This window comes from Pinus tabuliformis, chromosome 7, assembly GCF_031772625.1.
Source record: "Pinus tabuliformis cultivar Carrire ecotype Pingquan chromosome 7, CPIR1, whole genome shotgun sequence".
Taxonomy (NCBI): domain Eukaryota; kingdom Viridiplantae; phylum Streptophyta; class Pinopsida; order Pinales; family Pinaceae; genus Pinus; species Pinus tabuliformis.
The window spans coordinates 1620917737-1620928135 of NC_142293.1; positions in this window are offsets into that span (position 1 = coordinate 1620917737).

The following is a 10399-nucleotide window of genomic DNA, read 5'->3' on the forward strand; positions in this document are numbered from 1 at the left end:
CTTTGGGGAGTTTCCCCCTCCCATCACAGAATTGTGTTTATTGTTTACTTTGCAATATCGCACTTATGTTGCATTGTTGGAGAATTGTATAATAGAAAGAAGTATTTGAATGAAGTTTATTTCCACTGCATAACTGCACATAAATAACACTTGAATGAAAAATTGGCTAAGTGTTGAAGTGGTAGTCGTAGTCTGGGTGAAAGTAGTTTAAGAAGAAGCGAAATCTCATTAACATAAATAACACTTGAATGAAAAATTGGCTAAGTGTTGAAGTGGTAGTCGTAGTCTGGGTGAAAGTAGTTTAAGAAGAAGCGAAATCTCGTTAGTGTCGCACAATGCCCACAGTGGTCGTAAGGTGCCATAGCGTGGGGTCATGACAAGCGTCCACATTTATCCCACATTTCCATCTCTTCACATCATTTGTCCATACGTCTTCCTTTGTACAGCCACCTCGGCACATAATAAAGGTACCACATGAGGAGGAAAGAAGGTACCGCTCTCCCTCGGTTGAATGCCCCTTGTTCATATTGACTCCCCCGCTATAGATCCACTTACATCACCCACTACATCAATCCCACCCAGTACACGTCACCCACAGGAAGGGAGGAAGGACCAATATTGTAAGCAAGGAGGATACCCCTTGACACAACACTTATTCCTAGTTTGTCAAGTGGTGATGTCATTAATCCTTCGCACATGTTTCCTTTGTACAACCACCTCTATACAACCTCCTTTGCATAACTTCCTCCACACAACCACCTTTGGACAGCTTGTTCGACACACGCATCCTTCGTAAAACCACTTCCTCATAGCTTCCTCCATAGACGCTTCGTCCACACAACCACCTTCGTACACGCTTCCTCCGCACAAATCTCTCTGCTCAATAAATCTAATTGAAAATGCATTGCCATGAATCTAATTCAAAATGTTGTCTGGGTTTGGAATGTCAACATGTAAGGCTTTGATTTGAGATAACTCAAAAAGAAGATCACCCTTGGAATCCATTTTTGCATGCCAATTTATCTTCTGTGTCTCCTATTTTTATATGATAGTATGTCGAAAATTAGTTTGCACATTTGATCATGGGACGAATAGCAGAAACCTTTCATTGTGCACTCCCACACAATTATGTAGCTATCAAGAAACACCAAATCAATAAATGGAAATCTTACCCACCCATACAAATGAAGGAAAAATGCAGGTACACTAATGTAGACACACGAGAAGTTGAGGAGAAATATTTCAGAAGAATCCATCCCTTACTTGTCAACCGCAATGCATTGTATGGCAAACTATTCTTTATTTGAAATTTTGTCAACGATAAGTTATGAGGATTGCAACTGCATGAAAGGGATAATGTATATAGTTAATACCTTGTAACCTGCTAAAATAGAAGGTTTGCTAGTGTATCCTACCTTATATACCGCACCAAATCTTCCCCCTCCAACCTTTCTTTTATCATGAAAATTTTATGTTACAACTGTCAATGATTCAATTTTCAGCACTGTGAAAACATAGCACAGGCAAGGAGTCGATTGTTGGTTTTCTGAAATTCCATAGCTATATCATGACCTACAAAATGAAAGTTAACATCAAATAGAACAAAAATGTGTATGAGAGCAAACTCTTAGAGCCTGGAAATTGTTATGATTTGTTATCATACTTTCCAAATGTAATTTATTGAACTCTACTAATTTTTCATACAATAATTAAAAATCAAATGAGTAAGTGACTATCTTATCAGAAATTTGGAATACCTCCATCAGGCCTTCCAAATAGGGAATTTTTCCATCGTTTTTGTGTTGCAAAAAGGTCTACGATTGACAGAAGAAGTAAGCCCACAAAAGAACCTAAAATTATGGTTATGTTGCTTGAAGGCTTTTCTAGTGGTTGTGGAGGCAAAGATTCAAAGCTTAGCAATTATATAATATCCAATGTTTGCAACTTGTCAAATTCTAAGCGATCCCTCTTTCTGAGGTTTCTCTTGCTTCTTACTTTGATTCAATTACTTCAGTCAATTAAGCAAATGAAGGTTTCCAAGTTGCAAAAAGGCATACGGTCAACAAGAGAAGCAAGCCGAAAAAAAACACCTAAAATGATGGCTATGTTTGGTGAAGGCTTTCCTAGTGGTTGTGGAGGGAGAGATTCAAACCTCAACAATTATATAATATCCAACGTCTGCAACTCGTCAAAGCTTGATTGCAAGTCAAATTTTCAGTGATCCCTCTTTTCTAGGTTGCTCTTGCTTCTTAATTTGATTCAGTTAATGCTTCAGTCAATTAAGTAGATGAAGTAGTCCTCGAGTACCTTTCCCTAGGAGGAAACAACTTCATTAGTGTCATTCCTTAAGCATTCGACAATTTGACGAAGTTGAAAGAACTCACACTAAGTTATAACAGTTTCAATGGTGCAGTACCTACAACCATTACCCATTTGATGAAGCTGGAAGAATTGCTCTAGATCGCAACAATCTTAGTGGTGGCATACCTAAAGAAATTGGCATTTTAAGAGTTCTTTTGGCAAAGACAACACCCTATTTGTATGTGTGGAGGTGCACCCCCTCATTTCTGCCTCTGCACTCCACACCTTACCTCTCTTTCTTACTGATATTCTTGTCATAGCTATGTTTTTTTTAGAAACGTTCACAAGAATATCATGTATCAAAGTTTATCTATAAATATTTTATGAAAGTACAAGGAACTAATGCAGGAGTTCGGAGATTTGTTTGAGTGTGTGAGAATGCGAAGAAATGTGTTTCCTCTGCACACCCACACAATCAACTTCTCCGCACTCACTCTCCACACTAAAACAAAATCATAAAATATAACGAAAATATAAAATATTAACAAACATAACATCGTGATCATAATGAGTATAACAATGTTCGAACACATTGCCCCACCACTCACTTGTAAATTGCCCGTCTTCAGAATTCCATTTTATCGCCCCACAACAAAAGGGATAAACAATAGAAAAAAAGACGAAATAGCAGCGTCATAGATAATATCAGCTAAGTAAGCCCTCAAAGACAATATACACCAGAATCAGCGTGCATTTATTTTATTGGGTTTGCCTGGCCTAGAACCACTAATTTCGAAGATATAGAGAATCCAAATATACGTGCCTACATAATTAGCTATATGTATTTCTAATGAAGGGAATAAAACTTAAAATTTGAGCATGCACATTAAAATTGTATATTCACATCAAATAAGGTTACATATAAATACATTTAGTGTTGTCTCAAGATAGGTAAACTATCTTGGACACACAATAGCTTGGTATCACTTCACTGAGAGTATGTCTCAACCACACACCAATCTAGGAACATCTAGATATAACAACCATAAGGAATAGAAATAGATATAATGAATCACAACTGAAACGAATAGGAATTAAAATTTTCAAGTCACCCCCTTAATGACTATTTGTCTCGATCTCAATATGCAAAGTCTAATTGTAGTCAAACATAACAAAAGAATATGTCGACGTCCATATAAAAGAGCAACCATCCACTCGAATACATTGTTGCAAACCGTTGCAACCGCTAGTCTACTACGATGCCCTTTGCATACATGGTTCTGTCAACCATTATAATTTCATACATGTACATGTACCTGCAAATCCCCCTCCATTATCATCATGGGTTTTATTGTATTACCCATAACCATGCTCTGGGTTTTATCGGATTACCCTCAACCATGCCAATAAGGGCTCTCAGCTACCAATGCTCAACACATCCACCAAGGCTCAACTCTGCCACTAAAGCAATCAATTCAGCCAAGAAGGCTCAACTCTGCCACCAAGGCATTCAATTCAGCCACGAAAACTCAACATAGCCACTAAAGCTCAACTCCAGCTACTTAGACAAATCCTTCACAGCGTGTCTCTCAATTTCGCGGATCGCCTCTGTCTCCTTCTGCAACCCCGAGCGAAACTCTTAGAAATCGCGACGATAGGATTCAATTACGAAAGCTCCAGAATCCTGCGCTCGCGCTCAATCTTCCAGCATCACAAGGATTTATTTTTTTCTAGTTTCGATGCTAGATCAATGGCTATTTCTTTATTGACAAGACTCCATACCTCGGCTTGATTGTGCCAGCAATTTCCAAGTATAAACAAATACCAAGTATGGTTAGAATATGCAACGTACCCAAAACCAGCATGGCTCCTGCAAGTATCTATATTCATTCCCTACTTGGAATTTAGGATCCAAATATGTGGGTTTGTTAATCAACCTATACATAGTTGAAACTTGAAATGATTAAAAATAGCGTTAAATATAGTTTTACTAGCCATAAATTAAATTGCAAATTTGATTTAAACAATGTGAGAGTTGTTGGGCGGAGTGATTCAAATCTTCGAATTAGTTAGTGATTCTCTCGCCATGTTCAATAAAATTTCCACCCAGACGATTGTTACACTGACATGAGAATTTTTTATACAACATCACACAAGCAGTACCTAATGTTTTCCTTCCCGTTCCATTCCGTTCAATATTGAATTGAAAGAAGAGTCAACCTATCAAAAAATAGGTCTACGGAGAGCAATGAAGTGCAAAAGCAATTAGACTTGGTATGGCTTGGTTAGGGCAAGCGAAGGTCAAATACGTTGCACGGTTCGACAATTGCATTTCATCGCCAAAGCCCAAGGCAGTTTCCCCTATATCCATAGAATTAGTAAAAAGCAGGTTTCTGAGGGAGTGGATCCTTGGTCACTGCCCACTATGGAATGTTCGGAACATACATTAAGCTTATTTATCATAAATAGTTTAAAAACCGAATCTATTTGCAATCAGTGTTAATACATGTATAAATAATTTGAGAGAAAAACTTTACAGTAAAATGGTGTAGGTCGGACGGAGAACTTCAATTATATAGACAGGTGCAAATCCAAGATTCTGCATCAATAAGTACAACTGATTTGTGATAAATACTAAAATACCTAGTTATAGGCATTAATTGCCCTAAAATGAAATAATAATCCTCAGGACTAGCCAGACTTTCTAGTTGTGAACATTCCGCTTAAATGAAGAATTACAATAATATCGTTCTTCGCTCTTTCTGCGATCGTTGTCTTATGATTTCATTTCTCTAAAGTGGCTCTGCAATCGATACTGATGAGACTTTCAGGAGGTATTTCATGCGCATTCAAGATTCCTGCATTTCCAGCTCATGGGTTTGTCGTTGGAATACTCTTGCGTGCCAGTTACACCTCGACTTATTTTCTGATTTCGAGGTCCTGCAGGAGATCGATCCATTATTAATTTAGGAGGTACCGAGTATTATATTGAATGATTATTAATCTGCAAATGAATCTCATGGTCCACATATGACATACTTCGCGACAAATCATGAATGTTAAAAAAATTTGCCGCCTGTAGATGAGATTTGACTTTGTATAACCATTTCCCAGTCGATGGCGCAGCGACTTGGCTACTCTAGCGCCCCATTGCAGTTTGGGAGCCTGAGACACATCAAGATGCACCAACGAACATTGGGCACCATCTGTAAATAATCGATTAATAAATGACCAAAAAATAAGCATGGATTTCGTGGCACATGTGGAGATCAAAATGACTGAAGACATAGGCGTGAGAGCAATGACTGCCAAAAATAACGGTTTGCATTGCCAATAGTCAAAATTTTGTAATGTTCACAGTGATAACAATGTCGCGGTTCTCTCCCTTTATCCACGAGAAACACATGTGCAAACTAAAAACACGCTTTAACTTACGAACTGTGAAGGGGAGGCAGAAAGTTCGTATGCTGGAACACTATAAGAATGCTTAGCATTTGCATGACTGAATCATAGATAGGGTAGAGAAAACAAAACTAGCATTTGCATGACTGAATCATAGATAGGGTAGAGAAAACAAAATTAGCATTTGCACTTCCGTTAACGTTTACTTGAGAAGACAAACTATGGGTAATCATGATGTTGGCGTTGGAATACCAATTGGGAGCACAACAGAAAACAGTTGGCGGATTGTGGCATTGGATTTGGCAGGGAAGCCATTGATGGAAAAAATGGTAAATTTAATGTTGTTACATATCCCAGTCATGATGCAGTGAATCCATCCAATGGAACTTTGTGTCATGTTGTGATTCAAACAGAGCCACTTTGGATCATCTTGCAAAGATACATGGTCATAGAGCTCAAAGAATAGCTCATTATAAACAATTTCAAGACTATTGATGGACGAAGCACCAATGTCCACATTGTTAATGCCCCTTTTATCACGGTTTAGAATGTGACAAACATATGTTGGAATTTAATTCCAACTGCAACATAAACAGCTGGACAGAAATCTGATTTGCTGTAAATATTCCAGACTGTTGGATGCCTCAAAGTCGTGCTTGATATTCTCCACATTAATGTGCATTAAATTTTAGCATTGAATTCCCCTGCAACAGCCGACTTCATTTCTTCAAAAGGCATCACCGCTTGCTGCATTCAATACGCAGATAAGCTTTAGAAGATATTTGTATTATTTTATTGTTTAAAGTCAAATATGTTTTAACATATAAATGTAATGAACAACAGTTCTGTTTTAGGTTAGAAGAATGAAACTGAGTTTTTCTTGTAACGCACAGCAGTGCTGAAACTATAATTTTCAGATAGTGAAAAATCGGTTTGTGGAACTGAAACGTTCCTGCCGTAATCCCTCTGTCAAGAGGAAGATGTTCTTCAGCATAATCTTTTGTGAAAATCCCTCTATGTGAGGAAGACGAATTTGTATCAGTTGATGTGCTGTTTATAAATAGAAGTTTTATTTTCGCGTTGCTGTTACACCGTAACCAGAAAATAGTCTTGACGTCAAAACAGAGTGTTGCTGATACACGAGTTTCAGCATTGCTGAAACACCGATGCTGTTACACTGCAAACAACAACTGACGAAACTGCGTTGCTGAAACACTGTATTCCGCAAACGATTTTATTTTCGCTGTGTTAAAACAGAGTATTGTTTTGTTTTTCAGTTTTGTTTAGAATTATTAGAAATTCCAAGATGGTATCAGAGCTGGTCTAGACACTCAGTGAGTCAAAAACAGAGTTTGTTTTTTCACTGTAGGAGCTGTAAGAAGCTTATTGAGCAGATTTTCTCCAGCAGAGAAAGTTTTTTCCTGTTTTTATTTATACAGTCAGTATCTCTTCTTTATTTATATAGGTTAAGATGGCAGATGCTGGAACCAGTTTGACAAATTCCCAACTGCCACAGTTTAATGGGAAAAATCACAGTTATTGGTCCATAACAATGAAAGCATTATTTGCTTCTCAAGGAATATGGGAGCTGGTTGAAACTGGCTATGCTGAACCTGCAGATGCAACAGCGTTGGCTGCTTTGACAATAGCAGAAAGAGACCAGTTGAAGAGCGACAGGAAAAAGGATTCCAAACCCCTCTTTTTTCTCTTCCAATCAATACATGAAAGTGTTTTTCCACGGATTGCAGCAGCAACAAAATCCAAGGAGGCATAGGATATTCTCAAAACTGCCTATCAAGGCATGGAGAAGGTGAAGACTGTAAAGTTGCAGATGTTGAGGAGAGACTTTGAAACACTCAACGTGAAGGAATCTGATACAATAGATTCATTATTCACTCAGGTTATTGGGTTGATAACCCAGATAAAATCTCATGGTGAGATTCTTGAAGAAAGAAGGATTGTAGAGAAGATCTTGAGAATTTTACCCTCAAGGTTTGAATCTATTATTGTAGCAATAGAAGAAACAAAAGATCTCTCACAGTTCACAGTAGATGAACCGAGTGCTTCTCTTATGTCTCATGAACTCAAACTGAGTAGAGGAACAGATTCCTCTTTTGAGCAAGCATTCAAAACTCAGATGTCTTTTGGCCAAGGAAAAGGTCGAGGCAGAGCAAATAACAGAGGTCATGGAAGAAGCCAAAACAAAGGCAGAAATAATCCTGCAAGCACAAGCAGAAGGAGCTGCAATCAGAACCAAGCTGAAGGTTCAAGCAAACAGCAAGCTCATGGACAAAAGTATGACAAATCCCAAGTCCAATGTCATTATTGTAAGAAATATGGGCACTACGCCAATGAATGTAGGAAAAAACAAAATGACATAAATAGTAGGCAGAATGCTAATTTTGCAAATGAAGAAGATAAGAATCCAAAGATTGTGCTGTTAGCATGTAACATTGCACAAGACAAACAAGAAGATTTTTGGTTCTTAGACTCAGGTTGTAGTAATTACATGACTGGAAATATTGAAATGTTTTCCAATCTGGATGAAAATGTGAAATCTGAGGTAACAACAGGAACTAATAGTAAGATATTTGTCAAGGGTAAGGGCAGAGTCAGTATCCAAGCAAGAAATGGAGAACAGATGATTGTGCCAGAGGTATACTATGTACCTGGTCTGAAATGTAATCTTTTGAGCATTGGACAGCTCATTAACAAAGGTTACGATGTGTTCTTCAAAGATGATATGTGTACAATCAGAGACATACCTCCAAGTAAGAAGATCATTGCACAGGTGCAGATGACCAGCAATAGAATGTTTCCTCTCAAACTCAGGGCAGATTTGAAGGAAGGAAGAACTATTGCAGCTGTTACACAAGAAGTCTTTCAGGAAAAAGTGAAAGATGAGAATTGGTTGTGGCACTTGAGATTTGGACATCTCAATTTCTAAGGCTTGAATCTGTTGCACAGAAAGGGAATGGTAAAGGGATTGCCATTGATCGAGAAACCGGACAGCCTTTGTGAAGGCTGCATCTTGGGCAAGCAACACAAAGAAAGCTTTCCAGCAGGAAAGAGTATAAGGGCAAAAGCACCCTTGGAAATTGTTCACTCTTATGTGTGTGGACCGATGCAAATACTATCATTTTCCGGAAATAAATATGTTTTAACTTTCATTGATGATTACACTAGAAAGACATGGGTGTATATGCTGAAACAGAAAAGTGAAGTGTTTGAGAAAGTTCGCCACTTCAAAACTCTTGTTGAGAAGCAGTGTGGGCATTATATCAAAGTGCTCAGAATAGATAGAGGAGGAGAGTACATCTCCAAAGACTTTCTGCGTTTTTGCAGAGAGAATAGCATACAAAAGCAGTTCACCACGAGGTATACACCTCAGCAAAATGGTGTTGCCAAAAGGAAGAATAGGACCATTCTAGACATGGTCAGAAGTATGTTGAAGGCAAAACACTTGCCGCATGAGTATTGGGAAGAAGCTGTCATTTGCGCAGTTTACATCTTGAATAGATGCCCAACTAAAGCTGTAATGAACAAAATACCAGAAGAAGCATGGAGTGGTCAAAAGCAAACTGTCACTCACATGAGAGTATTCGGTTATGTTGCATATGCACATGTACCGGATCAGCTAAGGCAGAAGCTTGACAGTAAGGGGGAGAAGTGTGTCTTTATTAGCTATTGTGATGAGTCAAAAGCATACAAACTCTATAATCCATCCACTAATAAATTAATAGTAAGCAGAGATGTGCAGTTCATTGAAGACGAAGCTTGGGATGGAAGCTTAGAGAAGACAGTGAATGTGAAGACAATAGTCTCTCACAAAGAAGAAGAGGAAGGGACAGCAGCAAATAATCCTTTCTTGGTGGCTCCTCCTCCACCACAGCAAGTACAACAAACCACACCACAAGCTGGAATTCGAACAGCCTTGAGAAGTCAAGGAAGTGCTTCTCCAAGCACACCACAGGGATCATAAATACCTTCAAGTTCAGATGGAACTCCAAGCACACCAAGAAGACCAAGATTCAGAAATCTGAATGAGATTTATGAACAAGGAGAGGTAAGTAACAATACTGGTTTGAATTCATTATTTGCTTTGTATTGTCATGTTGATGACCCAGTTCATTTTGAAGATGTTGTAAATGAAGATAAATGGATTGAAGCAATGAATGAAGAAATTGGTGTAATTGAGAAGAGTAAAACATGAGAGTTAGTGGACCTTCCTGAAGGCAAAGATGCCATTGGAGTTAAGTGGGTCTATAAGACTAAAAGTAATGCTGAAGGCAAGATTGACAGGCACAAAGCAAGACTTGTTGTGAAAGGCTACAAGTAGCAACAAGGCAAAGACTATGATGAAACCTTTGCACCAGTAGCAAGGATGGAAACAGTCAGAACAGTGTTGTCTATTGCAGCACAACACAAATGGAAGATTTATCAGATGGATGTTAAATCTGCATTCCTGAATGGAGTGTTAAAAGAAGAGGTTTATGTTGAACAACCTCCAGGCTATGAAGTTGAAGGCCAAGAGCATAAAGTCTGCAAACTGAAGAAGGCTCTTTATGGGCTGAAGCAAGCTCCAAGAGCATGGTACAACAGAATAGATGCTTATCTAATTGAGAATGGGTTTGATAAGTGTGATGGTGAACCCACACTCTACATAAAGGAGAATGACGGTAAGATTCTTATTGTT